Genomic DNA, 13,441 nt, shown 5'->3' with positions numbered 1-13,441 from the left:
AAAGTAACCCTCTAGCACGGTACAGTAACCCCATTTTTTCGAAGAAACCTTGAAAATGCCTTCAATATAATTTCCCTGTGAACGTAAAGCCGAGGAGTTTTAACAAATGGCTTACGGGTAGTGTATCATAAGCCATAGCTTTTGATACACTACCGGTATTAACTAGAGGTTAAGAAGTTTTTTTTTGTAATTATTGAAGGAAAGAAGTTTAGTCTTATCATCATTGAATGTTACCATCCATTTATGGCCTCATTCCATTACATAGTTGTGGTCTCCTAAGATTTCAGCGTTTCATAAGATACATCTTCATTCGTTTTCCCCTCGTGTCGGTTATAGAGCGTAGTGTCATCAGCAAATATATCCATCTCAAAGAGAATTTTATCGGGGAGATCATTTATAAATAAGGGGAATCATAAAGGACCAAGGGATATACGTCAGGATTATTGAATCAGTATGAAGCAATGTGGTGTATTTTTGGACAGCATCAACACTTGTGACGAGACGGTGGATTCACCACTATAAGCCGGAGTCCAAACGGCAGTCAATAGAATAGCAAAGAAGAATTTCAAGCTACAGGAATATGCGAGCAAAGTAATATGCATCGTCCTCTGGGGCAGGAAAAAATGTCATTCTCCTGGATTTCTTGAAACCAAGGTTAACTGTCAACTCTAACCGTTACGTTGAAATGTTGACAAAGCTGGAGGCCTGGATTGCCCGTGTGGAGCCAGAGAAAATTAAACATTCCATTAGCAACGCAATTAGCAATTACACCAGGTCACATTGAAGTTTGAAGATCACGGAATGTGTGCAAAAGTTCGGCTCAACGGTCCTGCCTCACTCACTATATAGTCCCGACCTGACACCATCAGACTTAATCTTGTTCGGACCTCTTAAGGACAAATCATCAGTGCAGTATTTCTCTCGCAACTAAGTCATAATCGCAACCATGAAAAAATTGACTGCCTCGACAGGCGATGACTTTTACGATTGATGTATGAAGGTTTGCGTTCATCGCTAGTAAGAGTGCATTGAGAATGGTGTTGACTATGTAAAATGTAGAAAAATAAATTCTGAAGCACAAAGTGTCGAAATAAAGATAGCTTCAATTATTTTTAATTGTTTAAATTAGTTAATATTTTCGTGTTCTTGACTAAATCTTTTCTTCAGCAATATAACTGCCCCCATTATTTAACAATGTTTATATATATATATATATATATATATATATATATATATATATTATGTATATATATATATGTGTATGTGTGTGTGTGTGCGCGCGCGCGTGTGTGTGTGGGTGTGTGGCGTTGCTAGGTTGATACATACTGACGAACAGAGAGTTCAGTTTGTACCATTCCCGTCTTTGTAGGTTTTCAACTGTTTTAGTAAAAAAAAATAGGAGGCTTTACTTTTGAAACGAATCTTCTACATATTGAAATAATGCCAGCTAATCTTATTATTTAATTATATTATAAACTTGTTTACCGTGACAACTAATGACAGTGTAGAGCAGCAATTATATGTGCTTATTATTTGTTCTGAGAATTTTAAGTCATTAAACTCAATACCCGTTTATCCTCAAGTCATAATTATCTTTAACAACCCACACAGTTCAATATAAAACAGCGTGTCAAATCTGGCTAATAAAAACTGAATAGAAAAACACATTTTATTAATAAAAGTCTAGGAAAATGCAAAATATTCATGATTCAGCCACCAGAAGCCGTCGATGATTTCGAACATCAATGTGGCGACGAACCCTTGAAAAATTCCGACTCGCATCCAAGTTGCACGTGATAACTGGAACGATTGAAAATCAACACTCTAATCTATCATACTAAGAACATTAAAAAAAAGAAGAACCCCCCCACATACACACATACAAAACAAATACACACAAAGTTGGTATTGTTTTTGATCCTTGTAAGAATATCTAAAATTTTGAAAAAATATGAATTCTTTGATTCCAAACTGACACAGATTTCGTCGGGATAATCAATTTTCCAGCTAGACTATGTAATAACCAAACAGAAGTAACTGTGTTTTTTTAATCAAGGAGTTATGTGTCGTATGCCGACTCATTTCCCAAGAAATCTATAACAGTGTGTGTGTCCAAAGAGAAGAATAAGCTGGACGAAGAAGAGAGGGTAAGGAGAAAGAAGGGAAGGCAGGGTTAAGAGATATAGAAATATGCTATGAAATGTTGTTATTCTTTCTAAAAAAATCCAAACGTTGTATGTAGAGACAGTCGTAAAGGAAATTAAAACTTCGACATAAACTTTCCAAGTGCAAGAAACGTTCTTTTTTCTCTTTTTTACCACACCAGTCGCTGATATGTATTTAACACGAGTATTTTATCTCTTTCTGGCCGCCACATCGGCTAGTTGCACAGACACGGCACCATACACAGCTAGCTGTCAATAAATGACGCTAGATATAGCTGTCTGTCAATTGAAGAGATAAGGAAGAGAAATGTTTACTCGGCATGTGAGTCGTCACTTAATAGTGGAACTAGATTACGTTACAGTTACACTTTTGTCCCCAGAAACACTAGGTAGCCGTGTTAGTTAATTATAAAGTTAATTATAAAGGTTGAAAAGCGTTAAATATATATAACCACAATTGCCTTCTTGAAGATGGATGAAAATTACGCCAACATTGCATTAGCATAATTCGAAGCTCATTATATTTGAAAAGAGAACTTTTAAAAAAGGGAACATTTGATTCAAAAGCGCAGTAATCTGAAAAATCTACGAAAATAGTTATAGAACTTTGTAATTTCGCAAACAAGGGCATGTAAGTCTATTTGTTCGACATTTTATCGGAAACTACGCGGCCACTTTGGCTGAATGTTTATACGAACCTTTGTTATGATAGGGTACATAGTTAGAGATTAATGGAAATTAGTCACCACAATACCACATTTACTCTAGAAGCTTCTCCTAAAGCTCTAATTCAAAGTCAACGAGCTATAACTCTTGCTTGCTTTTAACGGGTTAAAAAAATTTATAATTGGTCTTTATCGTAATGGAATGTCGGAACGTCTACAGCTAAACTCAAATTAAAAGTCAACAAAACCTTAAAAATGGCAGAAATTTGTGAGTCATTCAAATCATAAAAAAAAACAGTTGTGTGAATAAAAATGGGATTAAAAAACGCAAAAGTCGAATATACCCATGAAAATATGTGGCGAAACTAGCTTACGGCAATGTTTCTTAACTCTATTTTAGTCGTGTTCCCTATAATAGAATGCTAGACTTTATAATCCCCGTATGTCAACCCAAATTTATTATTGCCATCCCAGATTCTCTCCTTAAACTTAATAAACCGCAATGAAATGTGTACATATCTTCATTGGACGATCTGTAAAACGTTAAATATCGGATTAGTCCTGAGGACATATACCAGAAAGAACAGATCCAATATGACTATGCAATCATTGCAGCTACGTGCCATGAAATAAACCTATTAATCTTGACATAGTGATTTGGGACAATAAGGAGAAATAAGTAATCTTAGGAGAAGTTAGCGTCCCCAATAATGATGCTGGGTTAAAGTTGAGATCTGAGAGGGAAAAGATGGCAAAATATCAAAACCTTATGTACGACATAAAAATCAATTAGAATTTGAGGAAGATCTCCATCATTCCAGGAATTATAGGAGCACCTGGACTCATGAAAAAGAATTTCAAAAACTACCTGGCAAATATACCTGGTTAAGCGAGTGCAACAGTGATACAAGCAATTGCACTGAAAGAGACAGTTCGAACATTTAAAAAATGTGAATGTCTGGCATCTGGTAGGATGCCTCATCATTAGCTGGAACAAAACGATAAAAAAATTGAACAAACCAACTAGATCTGATTTGAATAAATGGTTTATTTCAATAAACACATTTACTTACAATTAAATGTATAGATAGAAAAAAATTTTGGCGAAAAAATACCTTATTTAAGAAGTTTACATTTTGAAGGAATCTCTCTCTCTCTTTCTCTCGCTCTCTTTCTCTCTCTCTCACTCTCTCTCTATATATATATGTATGTATGTATGTATGTATGTATATCTATCTATCTATCTATCTATCTATCTATAAAAGTGAACGTGTCTGTGTGTGTGTGTCTGCGTGTGTGTGTACATTTTCCCAACGCAATAACTCTGTCAATTTTAAGTCTACAGACTCGAATTTTGATATACAGGGTACTGAGATTTGGAAAAATCTTTCTAGCCCATTTTCGGTCAGAAATCCGGCTGTTAAAGAGTCAAAGTTCAACAATTTGACCTTTGAGAACTCTACCAAACTCCTCTGACAATTTTGGGTCGAAACACTTCAAATTTTAGATATAAGTTCCTTGGACATGTATCTAACTTAATAACTTGATTTGAGCCCAAAATGATAAATGTTAAGGGGTCATAATAGGGGTCAAATTTAAAAAAAAATTGACCTTTTTTTTCTCAACATACATCTCCAAACACCCGGGCAACGCCGGCTGAAATGCTAGTACATATATATATATATATATATATATATATATATATATATATATATATATATATATATATATATATATATATAAAATGAACTCGGTTTTTCTCCTGCAATAATAGGCAGATAACCGAAACCTTCATATGCACGTATTTTCTACTTAACATAATCACCACTTTAAACACCATTTTTGAGGAAGATCACTTTATATTTTTACTTAATACAGAAAATTATTATATTCATTCCGATATTTAAATATAATAATATTCTCATGTTACTAAAATTATTACCATAGGTACACACGGTAAGAAATATACGTAAACAAACATTCGTTTACATTAATTTAAACATAATAATACGGTATATTACTACACTTTCTGTCATCCATAATTTTACATAACCCGCTTGTTTATTTTCTTAAAGAAAGCAGATTTTAATAAGCAGTCTTTTTGTTTCTTACTTTACATACTTTTTCTTCTTTCGTGCATTCAACATTTTTGGTCCTACAAGTTCAAAATAAAATTAAGGATCATTTTTATAGATGAGACAAAAAATTACAAGAAAAATTTAATATTTCAATTTTCGCTAATTATAAATCACAAAATAGTTCATATCTATATTTTTTCTCCTAAAGTTTCTGTAAATTTCCATGCCCCAATCATTTTTTTTTTAATTTGGCTTTTTATATATCCCATATAGCACATATCTCCTATTGATAGACATTGGCCTACAACGCAACTAGGAACTGTGTCCAGTGGAAATGAATACCACACAGAAGCCGAAATTGTTAAACTTTAGTAAATCTTGTTTATACCAGTCAAGGATACGTCGACGATAATCAGTCCAACAGTGACTTTATTACTGGTGGGTTGATCTATTGTTCTGTTCAATTATACAAGGTACACAATAGTCGATGGCGGGTCGAAGGATCGTTTTTTATCGAGGTGTAGGAGAGGGCGCCACTCTGTCTCCAGTATTACTCCACTTGCCACCGATCTCCCCCTTATAATGCTGAGGAGAATCAAGTACCATTTTTTAAGTGTTTGGTATGATTCAACAAAGGATCGAACTCCGTCGTTTTTACAGGTTACGATGTGGAATACGATTTTTCCGGACCCTAATTACGGTATTTTCCCCGCCATAAGGTGTTATTTATAATGATATTTTATTATATACATGTGTATTATATACTATGCTGTATTTTGTTACTAATTTTCAATATGTACTGCATGAAATTTTGTTTAGGCCCCGCCATACGGCAATTTCACCTTACGATCCCAACCCCGGAATAGATTAATGCCGTGTCCCGGGTTTCTACTGCACACACACACACACACACACACACACACACACACACACACACACACACACACACATATATATATATATATATATATATAAACCTTATAGGTCCTCAACTGTCATCTAAGCTTAAGCCTCTGTCCTATCGACGAAATATAGCATCCCTCTACATATTCTACAAGTATTTTTACGGTGAATGCTCCGACGAACTGCAAGCACTTGTACCCCTTCGACTTAAATACCTCCGACAAACCCGACAAGCAGAAAAATCCCACCTCTTCACAGTTGAGATCCCTAGATGTAAGAGAGCCTTCTACTCCAGTAGTTTATTCTCCAAAACCGCCAGGGTTCCTGCTTCCCCAACTGTACTGACATGCAGAAATTCAAGTGTAACGTGAACCGACACATGGCTGCCCAATTAACGATCCAATAACTTCATCAGATTTTACAGAAAAGGGTTTTCTGTAAAATCTGATGAAGTAACTGGATCGTTGATACGATTCGGTAACAGAAACATGTGTAACTAACAAGATAACACGGTAATAAAAAATATATATTTGCTCTGCAATAGTATTAAGCACTTTCTTCAGGTTTTTACTAATCACGATTTTTGCTATATATATATATATATATATATATATATATATATATATATATAACTAAGGGTATTATACACCAAAATTTGAATCTTCGCAGTATCTCATATTGAAATATGAAATATTATATTTTACATATTTTACATATCGGAATATTCTATTTTACATATATTACAATGTCCTGTGTACGGGGGTCGTTCTCGAAGTAATGCCTCCTATTTTTGTATTCCACACGGAGGGGTTGCATTGTTATGATGACTAAACTTACGAATTCATGAGCTGAAAGTATCATCTACCTGTTGCAGATATGGTCTGACGAAATTTCTATTAACAAATTTCTATTAACCAATTATGAGGTGGACATTCTTGATGTTTATAAAGAGAAGTTCTTTATTATTTGCCATTCCCCGCCCGTCTCCCTTTAAAAATGACTCTTTAAAGGCTTATTCGGAAAATAGAGTTTTATTATAGGCGCATCAAGCAGTTTTTAGCTCATAAAATTCTTCCTTGGAACATTGGCGAAATCCAAAACTTGCCAATAATGCCTCAATAATTCGAATAACAATTAACCTTTAGGTCTTCTCCATTACATCAATGAAGAAAATGGTCTTCGGACAATTAAAAGGCTGAAAATACGAAAATCGAATTTCCTAACGGTGATAATTTTCTAGGGTCGTTAATTGGCATCGAAAAAACTATAAATATCGCTATCAGCAATACTTTGTCAGTGAGTAAGTATTTCCTATACTAGCTAGAGTACTCGTTGTAGGACGAGAAATGAGGTTCATTCCTGTGTCTGATCAGTCCAAAGACTCAGAACTGGTACTTAATGCCTCCTTGATAAAAAAAATCACAATTGAGGATCCAGGATAAATTTGGTAATCCAGGCTAAGGTGTAGAGCACCACTTTACACCCGATGTAGTCTTCATTAAAAATAAGAACCCTAGGGTCGTACACAATTATAAGGTTGGTGCAAAAACAATATCGTTTTCTCACATATGTTATTTTTATATATGATTTCTAAATTAATTCATTGATATATATATATATATATATATATATATATATATATATATATAGCTATGTTATATATCATTTTGAAGCACGTTTTTCGCTCTATCGAATCATGTTATTCGTTACCGTTCTCAATACTTTCATTTATTTTTTTCCAGGCTTTTCGATAGCATAGACAAAATTCAAATCCGAATGATTTTCTTGTTTCAGTTCAAACTAGGCCGAAACGCTGCCGAGACAGCTCGTGATATCAATGATGCGTTTGGCTCAGGAATCACTAACGAACGTGTGGCACAACTGGGGTTCAAGAAATTTGGCAATGGTGACGAGAGCCTTGAAGATGAAGACGATCGCGGCCGGCCGACTGCGGTTGATAACGAACACTTGAAAGCCTTAATTGAAGCAGTTGAACTCGAGGTCGACCACTCAACAGTCGTTCGCCATTTAAAGCAAATAGGGAAGTCAAAAAAGTTGGATAAATGGGTGCCGCATTAATTGAAAGATAATAAAAAAAATGTCGTTTTGAGGTGTCTTCTACGCTACTTCTGCGCAACAAAAACGACCCATTTCTCGAGCGGATTGTGACGTGTGATGAGAAGTGGATCATCTACGACAACCGGCGACGTTCGGCACAGTAGTTGAATACCGGAGAAGCTTTACAAATTGCACAAAAAAAAGAAGGTTATGGTGACTTTTTGGTGGTCTGCGCCTGGTCTCATCCATCACAGCTTCTTGAATCCAGGCGAAATGATTACGTCGAAGTACTGCCGACAAATTGACAAAATGCACCAGAATCTCCAACGTATGTGCCCAAGATTGGTCAATATGAAGATACTAATTCTCTTCCATGACAATGCTCGCCCGCATGTTGCTCAACTGACCCTGCAGAAGCTGAACGAATTTAGCTACGAGACTCTGCCTCATCTGCCATATTCACCGGACCTCTCGCCCACCGATTATCACTTTTTCAAGCATCTCAACAACTCCCTGCGCGAAAAATGCTTCAAAAGCCGAGATGATGCTGACTCAGCCTTCAATGACTTCATCGCCTCCAGAACTCCGGATTTCTAAATAAACTTGTTTCTTATTGGCAAAAATGTGTCTATTCTAGTGGTTATTATTCCGATTAATAAAGTTTATTATGAAAGGAGTTATGATCTTTTGAAGTTCACGTCAAAAACGACATTATTTTTGCACAAACGTAATTCTTTAATACTTTATGTCTATTTTAGAGCTCGGTGCAGTTTGGAAGCGTCTTACAACCTAAAGTTCGCCAATAGTTGGCTTTCATACTTCCAATAAAACAACGATATGAATTTTGTAGATAGAGACAAACTCTAGTGAATTAATCACCAGCGACAGTCTTTATAATAGTTGTATCGTTCTGTGAAATAATGCACAGATATAATAATAATAATATAGAATGGGTTTATTCCGATAGGCACAATAATAAACATCCATGTCGGGACTAACAATAATTAGTAACTGAGTTGGACAGTAAATTGCTAAAGGTTCGCTAAAGGTTCGCAAAAGGTTCGCATTTTCGACTTGCAGCTTCAGCTTACATCTACCAGTTTCGCTCTCCTTAAATATGCGTGAACTATAGTCAGGTATTAAAGCCAGGGCATGATAACAGTAACCCATCTCCACGCGAAGTCAATAAATTTGTGGAACATTTCAAGACTGTCAAGTCTCCTATTTACTGGTACCACATCTCACCTATTCATTCCAAACTATCTTCTTTGTCTTTTTATTTTATATTTTACTAGTCTGGGTGTCCGGCGTTGTCCGGGTGTTTGGAGGTGTGTGCTGAGCAAAGAAAAAGGTGGTAGTAGGCAGGCAGGCGGGCAGGCAAGCTCGAACCTGTACCACGAAGAAGGAAAAGAACGTGAAAAAAGTGACGCCTTTTCCGTTGCGTCCATCGCCAAACCGGAAGTAGCGAAGATTTAAATTAAGGCTAGTCAATCGAAAAAAGGGGATGACTTTCGAAAATATCGGCGAAAAGAGTGACCCTCCTCCTTCTAGAAAAGTGTCCGATTTGGGGTGAAGGAATCAATGTTTTTAGCCAATTTTTCGATATTTGTGGTCCGAAGGGTGGGGCTTCAAAACGATACTGATCTCGTGAAAATCCGTCGCCTCTGTCGAAAGTTTTAGGCATACATACATACATACATACATACATACATTTAAACAGACAGGTAGGCTTTATATTATAGAAGATTATTTAAAATTTTTATTCTCATACAAAGCATATTGCCACCGAGACGTGAGAAGCAGTAATTAAGGGACATATTTATAGGAGGTATCTTAAAGGGAGAGTTTTGCAGAAAGATGTTTATTCCATGTTGGTACATTCAGAGAAACAATGAACAACAGGGAGGGAATTCCAAAGAAGCTATTAGAGTATTTTCTATCAGCTAGCAATCTCTACACTGAACGGATACGGTTTTACTGCTAGCTAGGTGGGGGCGGAGATATTAACGTTGGAGACACAAGTGCAATAAGTTCATCGGAGCACATTCTTTGGAAATACTTGTAACACAAGCACAGTAATTCAAAGCTCACACGATGCGACTGGGCTTGAGCTTAGCAGAGAGTATGAATCCAGTTATATGTAAGAAAGTGACAAATAATTATCCCTATATTGTCGGGATGAAGACAAAGACGGACAGTGTTTTAGCCGGGAAATCAGACCAAACACTGGGAATTTTTAAGTTTCCCAGTGATGGTACCCCTGTGCTTAACTAGTAGACAAAGCCGGACAATATGCTTGCTTCGTAAGCAATTGTAGGTTATCAAATCGGATATTCTGCTTGTGTCTCTAGATCTAGGAAGGTTTGCGACACTTTCAATAACAAAATAAATGCTTTATACATGCGTGTTTATCTGACACCGCTACTTCTCTTCGTGGTCGCAGTTATGTGTTGTAGAAATAAAATTGTTTTCATGAAGAAAGAGCACACAAGGAGACGTTTGCTGAGAGTTTGCTTGGAGATTTTATTCAGAGAGGATTAACTCAGGAGAGAAAAAAACTAATATTCTCTTAGTTAATTATTTACTTTTGAAATAAAATAAATGATGCACACGGACAGAGGCATCGAGATAACTTTCACTTAGATTATCAAGTTTTCTACATTATTGGCTATGCCTTATTTGCACGGCTTCCACGAAGAAACTGACTTTAAAAACCTTTATCTCTCCCAGCTCGAAAAACGTGACATCGTTCGCACACCACGCATTAATCGCAGCCAATTGTCGCAGGTTTATCAGCTAGAAGTTCACTGAGCCTCTTAGTCACCCCTTGTTCATTTTTTTTTGAGGAAGTGCTTTTCTTAATGTTAGAAATTGACCTAGTTTTAATCTGAAATTTTTTATGTATACAGTTTAGTTTATACTAGTTTATTATTTGTTCATTTACAAATTGTTGCTTTAATTAGAATTTCTGTTGTTATTGTTTGTTCCTTTTTTTTCATGTGGCTTTATCCTAAGGTAAAATTTATTTTGTGCATGAATGTTGTATAGCCGTCTATATAACGAGTTCATATATTTACGTGTTCATACGGGTGATTACGTCTACTGTGTATATAACCAGTGTATAAGTACGTGTATAATGTATGTGCACACATATTTATAAATGTATTTGTTATTTTCTAGTGGGTATATAATATATATACATTCAGTTAGTATTATTGTACTGCATTCTTTGATTAAGTGGCCAACTTCGGGAGAACGTTTACACATATAAATACCGTTCATTTATTACGTGGCAATACATAACCTACGGTGGGACACATACCTCCTTCCTCTTTGTATGTCTGCAATTAACTGTTTCTCCGAGAGAAAACACCAAATCGAAGGTACATTTTTTATATAACTTTATTTCACGAGTCGTTATTTTCCATCACAGCTGCAGGGCGTTGTAAGTTTTGCATTACGTTTGATTGTGTTTCTTCCAGCTTCCAAGCGCGGAGACGATATCTTCCGTTCTCATCTGTCCAACTTTCCCACTCTAACTCTTCTGTAAAACTCTACATGCATTTCTAAACAATCTCATTACGTCATCAACCCACATAACGAAAAAGAACAAAAAAAACCCAAATCAGTTGATTCATCTTTGTCAGGTATATTATTTATTTAGTTTACATTCCTATTTGCTCTAACGTTAAAACGTTAACATTCTCGATACATTTTACTATAAATATTTTATCTTTAAAATATCTTATTTGTCTCGATATATATTTTCTAACGTTCTATTTTCCAAACATCAATCATAATAATCGTTCAGATAATTTTGCGTTGCCACGGCAGTGTTACATATAACATGCATGCGTTTGCTATTTCACTTCTGTAGTTGAATAGATTTTTAGATTCTTTCCTTGAGCTCCCATCTTTAGCGAACCGCTACTGGAAGCTCTAGGAAAATGAGCGCTTGTCGATAGTTGATAGTTAAGTGGAAAATAGTACGGCAAGACAGCATGTGTATGAGCTTAGACAACATTTATAGACTATGTTTGAATGAGAATATAGCTATTCTAAATTTTAATGAACATTAAATTTATTAGAACGAGAGAGTAAGTGAGTGTGTGAGAGTGAGAGAGAGAAAGAGAGAGAGAGAGAGAGAGAGATAACAAATAGGTAGATTAACAAAGAGACTTATATATAGTTATATATTTTAGGGTGATTAATAAAACAATATATGTATTTTACGTACAAAAATATCATTAAATGAACCAATAATAATGCAATGTTGGAGAATAGAAAATAAAAGACGAGATTTTATGTGTGGATCTTTCTACGTTTCATCCCCGTAGCTAATTATTACCTGTTCGTTTAATACGGTGTTTGCACCCTTTTAAAATTATTATTGCCCCGATTTTGTGGAATATATATTTATTGTCATAATAAAAACACGTTTCTTCATTTTTTTCTTTCTTTTAGGCAGACTCGATCGTGAGATGAATGCCCCGATTTTGGCCAAGTCTTCGCGCGTTTTTTCCAAATGAACCGTTTGAAAATGGAAAATGATGGACGGCGACAAAACAAAAGGAGAAAGAAAATCTTTTCCTGGTTTCATCGATTGTTGAATATTTCGGAATAAATAGCAAATAAAGATTCTTGAAATGAAGTTTTACACAATTCTTTTTGATTTCATATTCTCTTTCTCTCACTCCTCCTCCCTCCCCCTCTGTCTGTCTGTCTGTCTGTCTGTCTGTCTGTCTCTCTCTCTCTCTCTCTCTCTCTCTCTCTCTATATATATATATATATATATATATATATATATATATATATATATATATATATAAAGTGATGGTTGTGTAGTTCCAACGAGAGAAAAAAAATGTATATTTAAAAGAGCGTAGCCATCAACAATTGTGGGGGTTTTCAGCCTTTTATCATATTTTTATTTTAAAATATTTTTATAACGCGTTTCAAGCTTTGTTTCGCTCTCTTCAGATATTGTCGTAAAAAGTTTTTTTTTTTTTAATGACAGTTTGAAATGTTATTTTTACATCTGCTGATACTAAATGTGTTTTACAGAGTGATGTAGTCTCAGACATTCTGTCCCCAACAGTAAGTGTTGGTAGTGTCCAGTCAGAGTTAAATAAAGAGAGGGGGCTGTTGGTCCATTTGGTGAAGGTTTTTATGGTTTTTTATGACTTTCCTTCCCCATGTATAGCACACACTCACATACAATCACACACACACATACATATACATACATTTACACATACATATACACACGCATACGCACGCACGCATGTATATACACATATACACACGCATATAACCAGAAATATATGTAGGAGCATACATATATACACATACCCACCTACACACTCACACATGTACTCACACACATCCGCCCACTAACATATCATACCCATATTGGTTGATTTTTTTTGTCTTTCGCAATCAAAACATACATGCATACATGTACTTAATCATTCAAACATAAGTACACGCACACACAAACAAGTAAGATGGAGAATAGGTAGGAGATGATATACACACACACACACGTACACACAATCACACACATACATAT

At 35.4% G+C, this 13,441-nt stretch overlaps 1 long non-coding RNA gene across 1 annotated transcript in view; it reads left to right on the top strand.

Annotated features, from left to right (window-relative positions):
* The window catches only part of LOC145274033 (uncharacterized), a 41,310-nt gene extending 28,790 nt beyond the window's left edge, over positions 1–12,520 (top strand). The window contains exon 2 of the long non-coding RNA XR_013866600.1: positions 12,334–12,520. This is a non-coding gene — a long non-coding RNA (uncharacterized LOC145274033). The remainder of the gene's footprint in view (positions 1–12,333) is intronic.
* Positions 12,521–13,441: the final 921 nt, after the last annotated feature.

This window comes from Euprymna scolopes, unplaced genomic scaffold (genome assembly GCF_053919585.1).
Source record: "Euprymna scolopes isolate OS-2025 unplaced genomic scaffold, ASM5391958v1 sca247, whole genome shotgun sequence".
Classification (NCBI taxonomy): domain Eukaryota; kingdom Metazoa; phylum Mollusca; class Cephalopoda; order Sepiida; family Sepiolidae; genus Euprymna; species Euprymna scolopes.
Note: the sequence above shows the minus strand (reverse complement) of the source record. Positions and strands in the feature narration are given on the sequence as shown.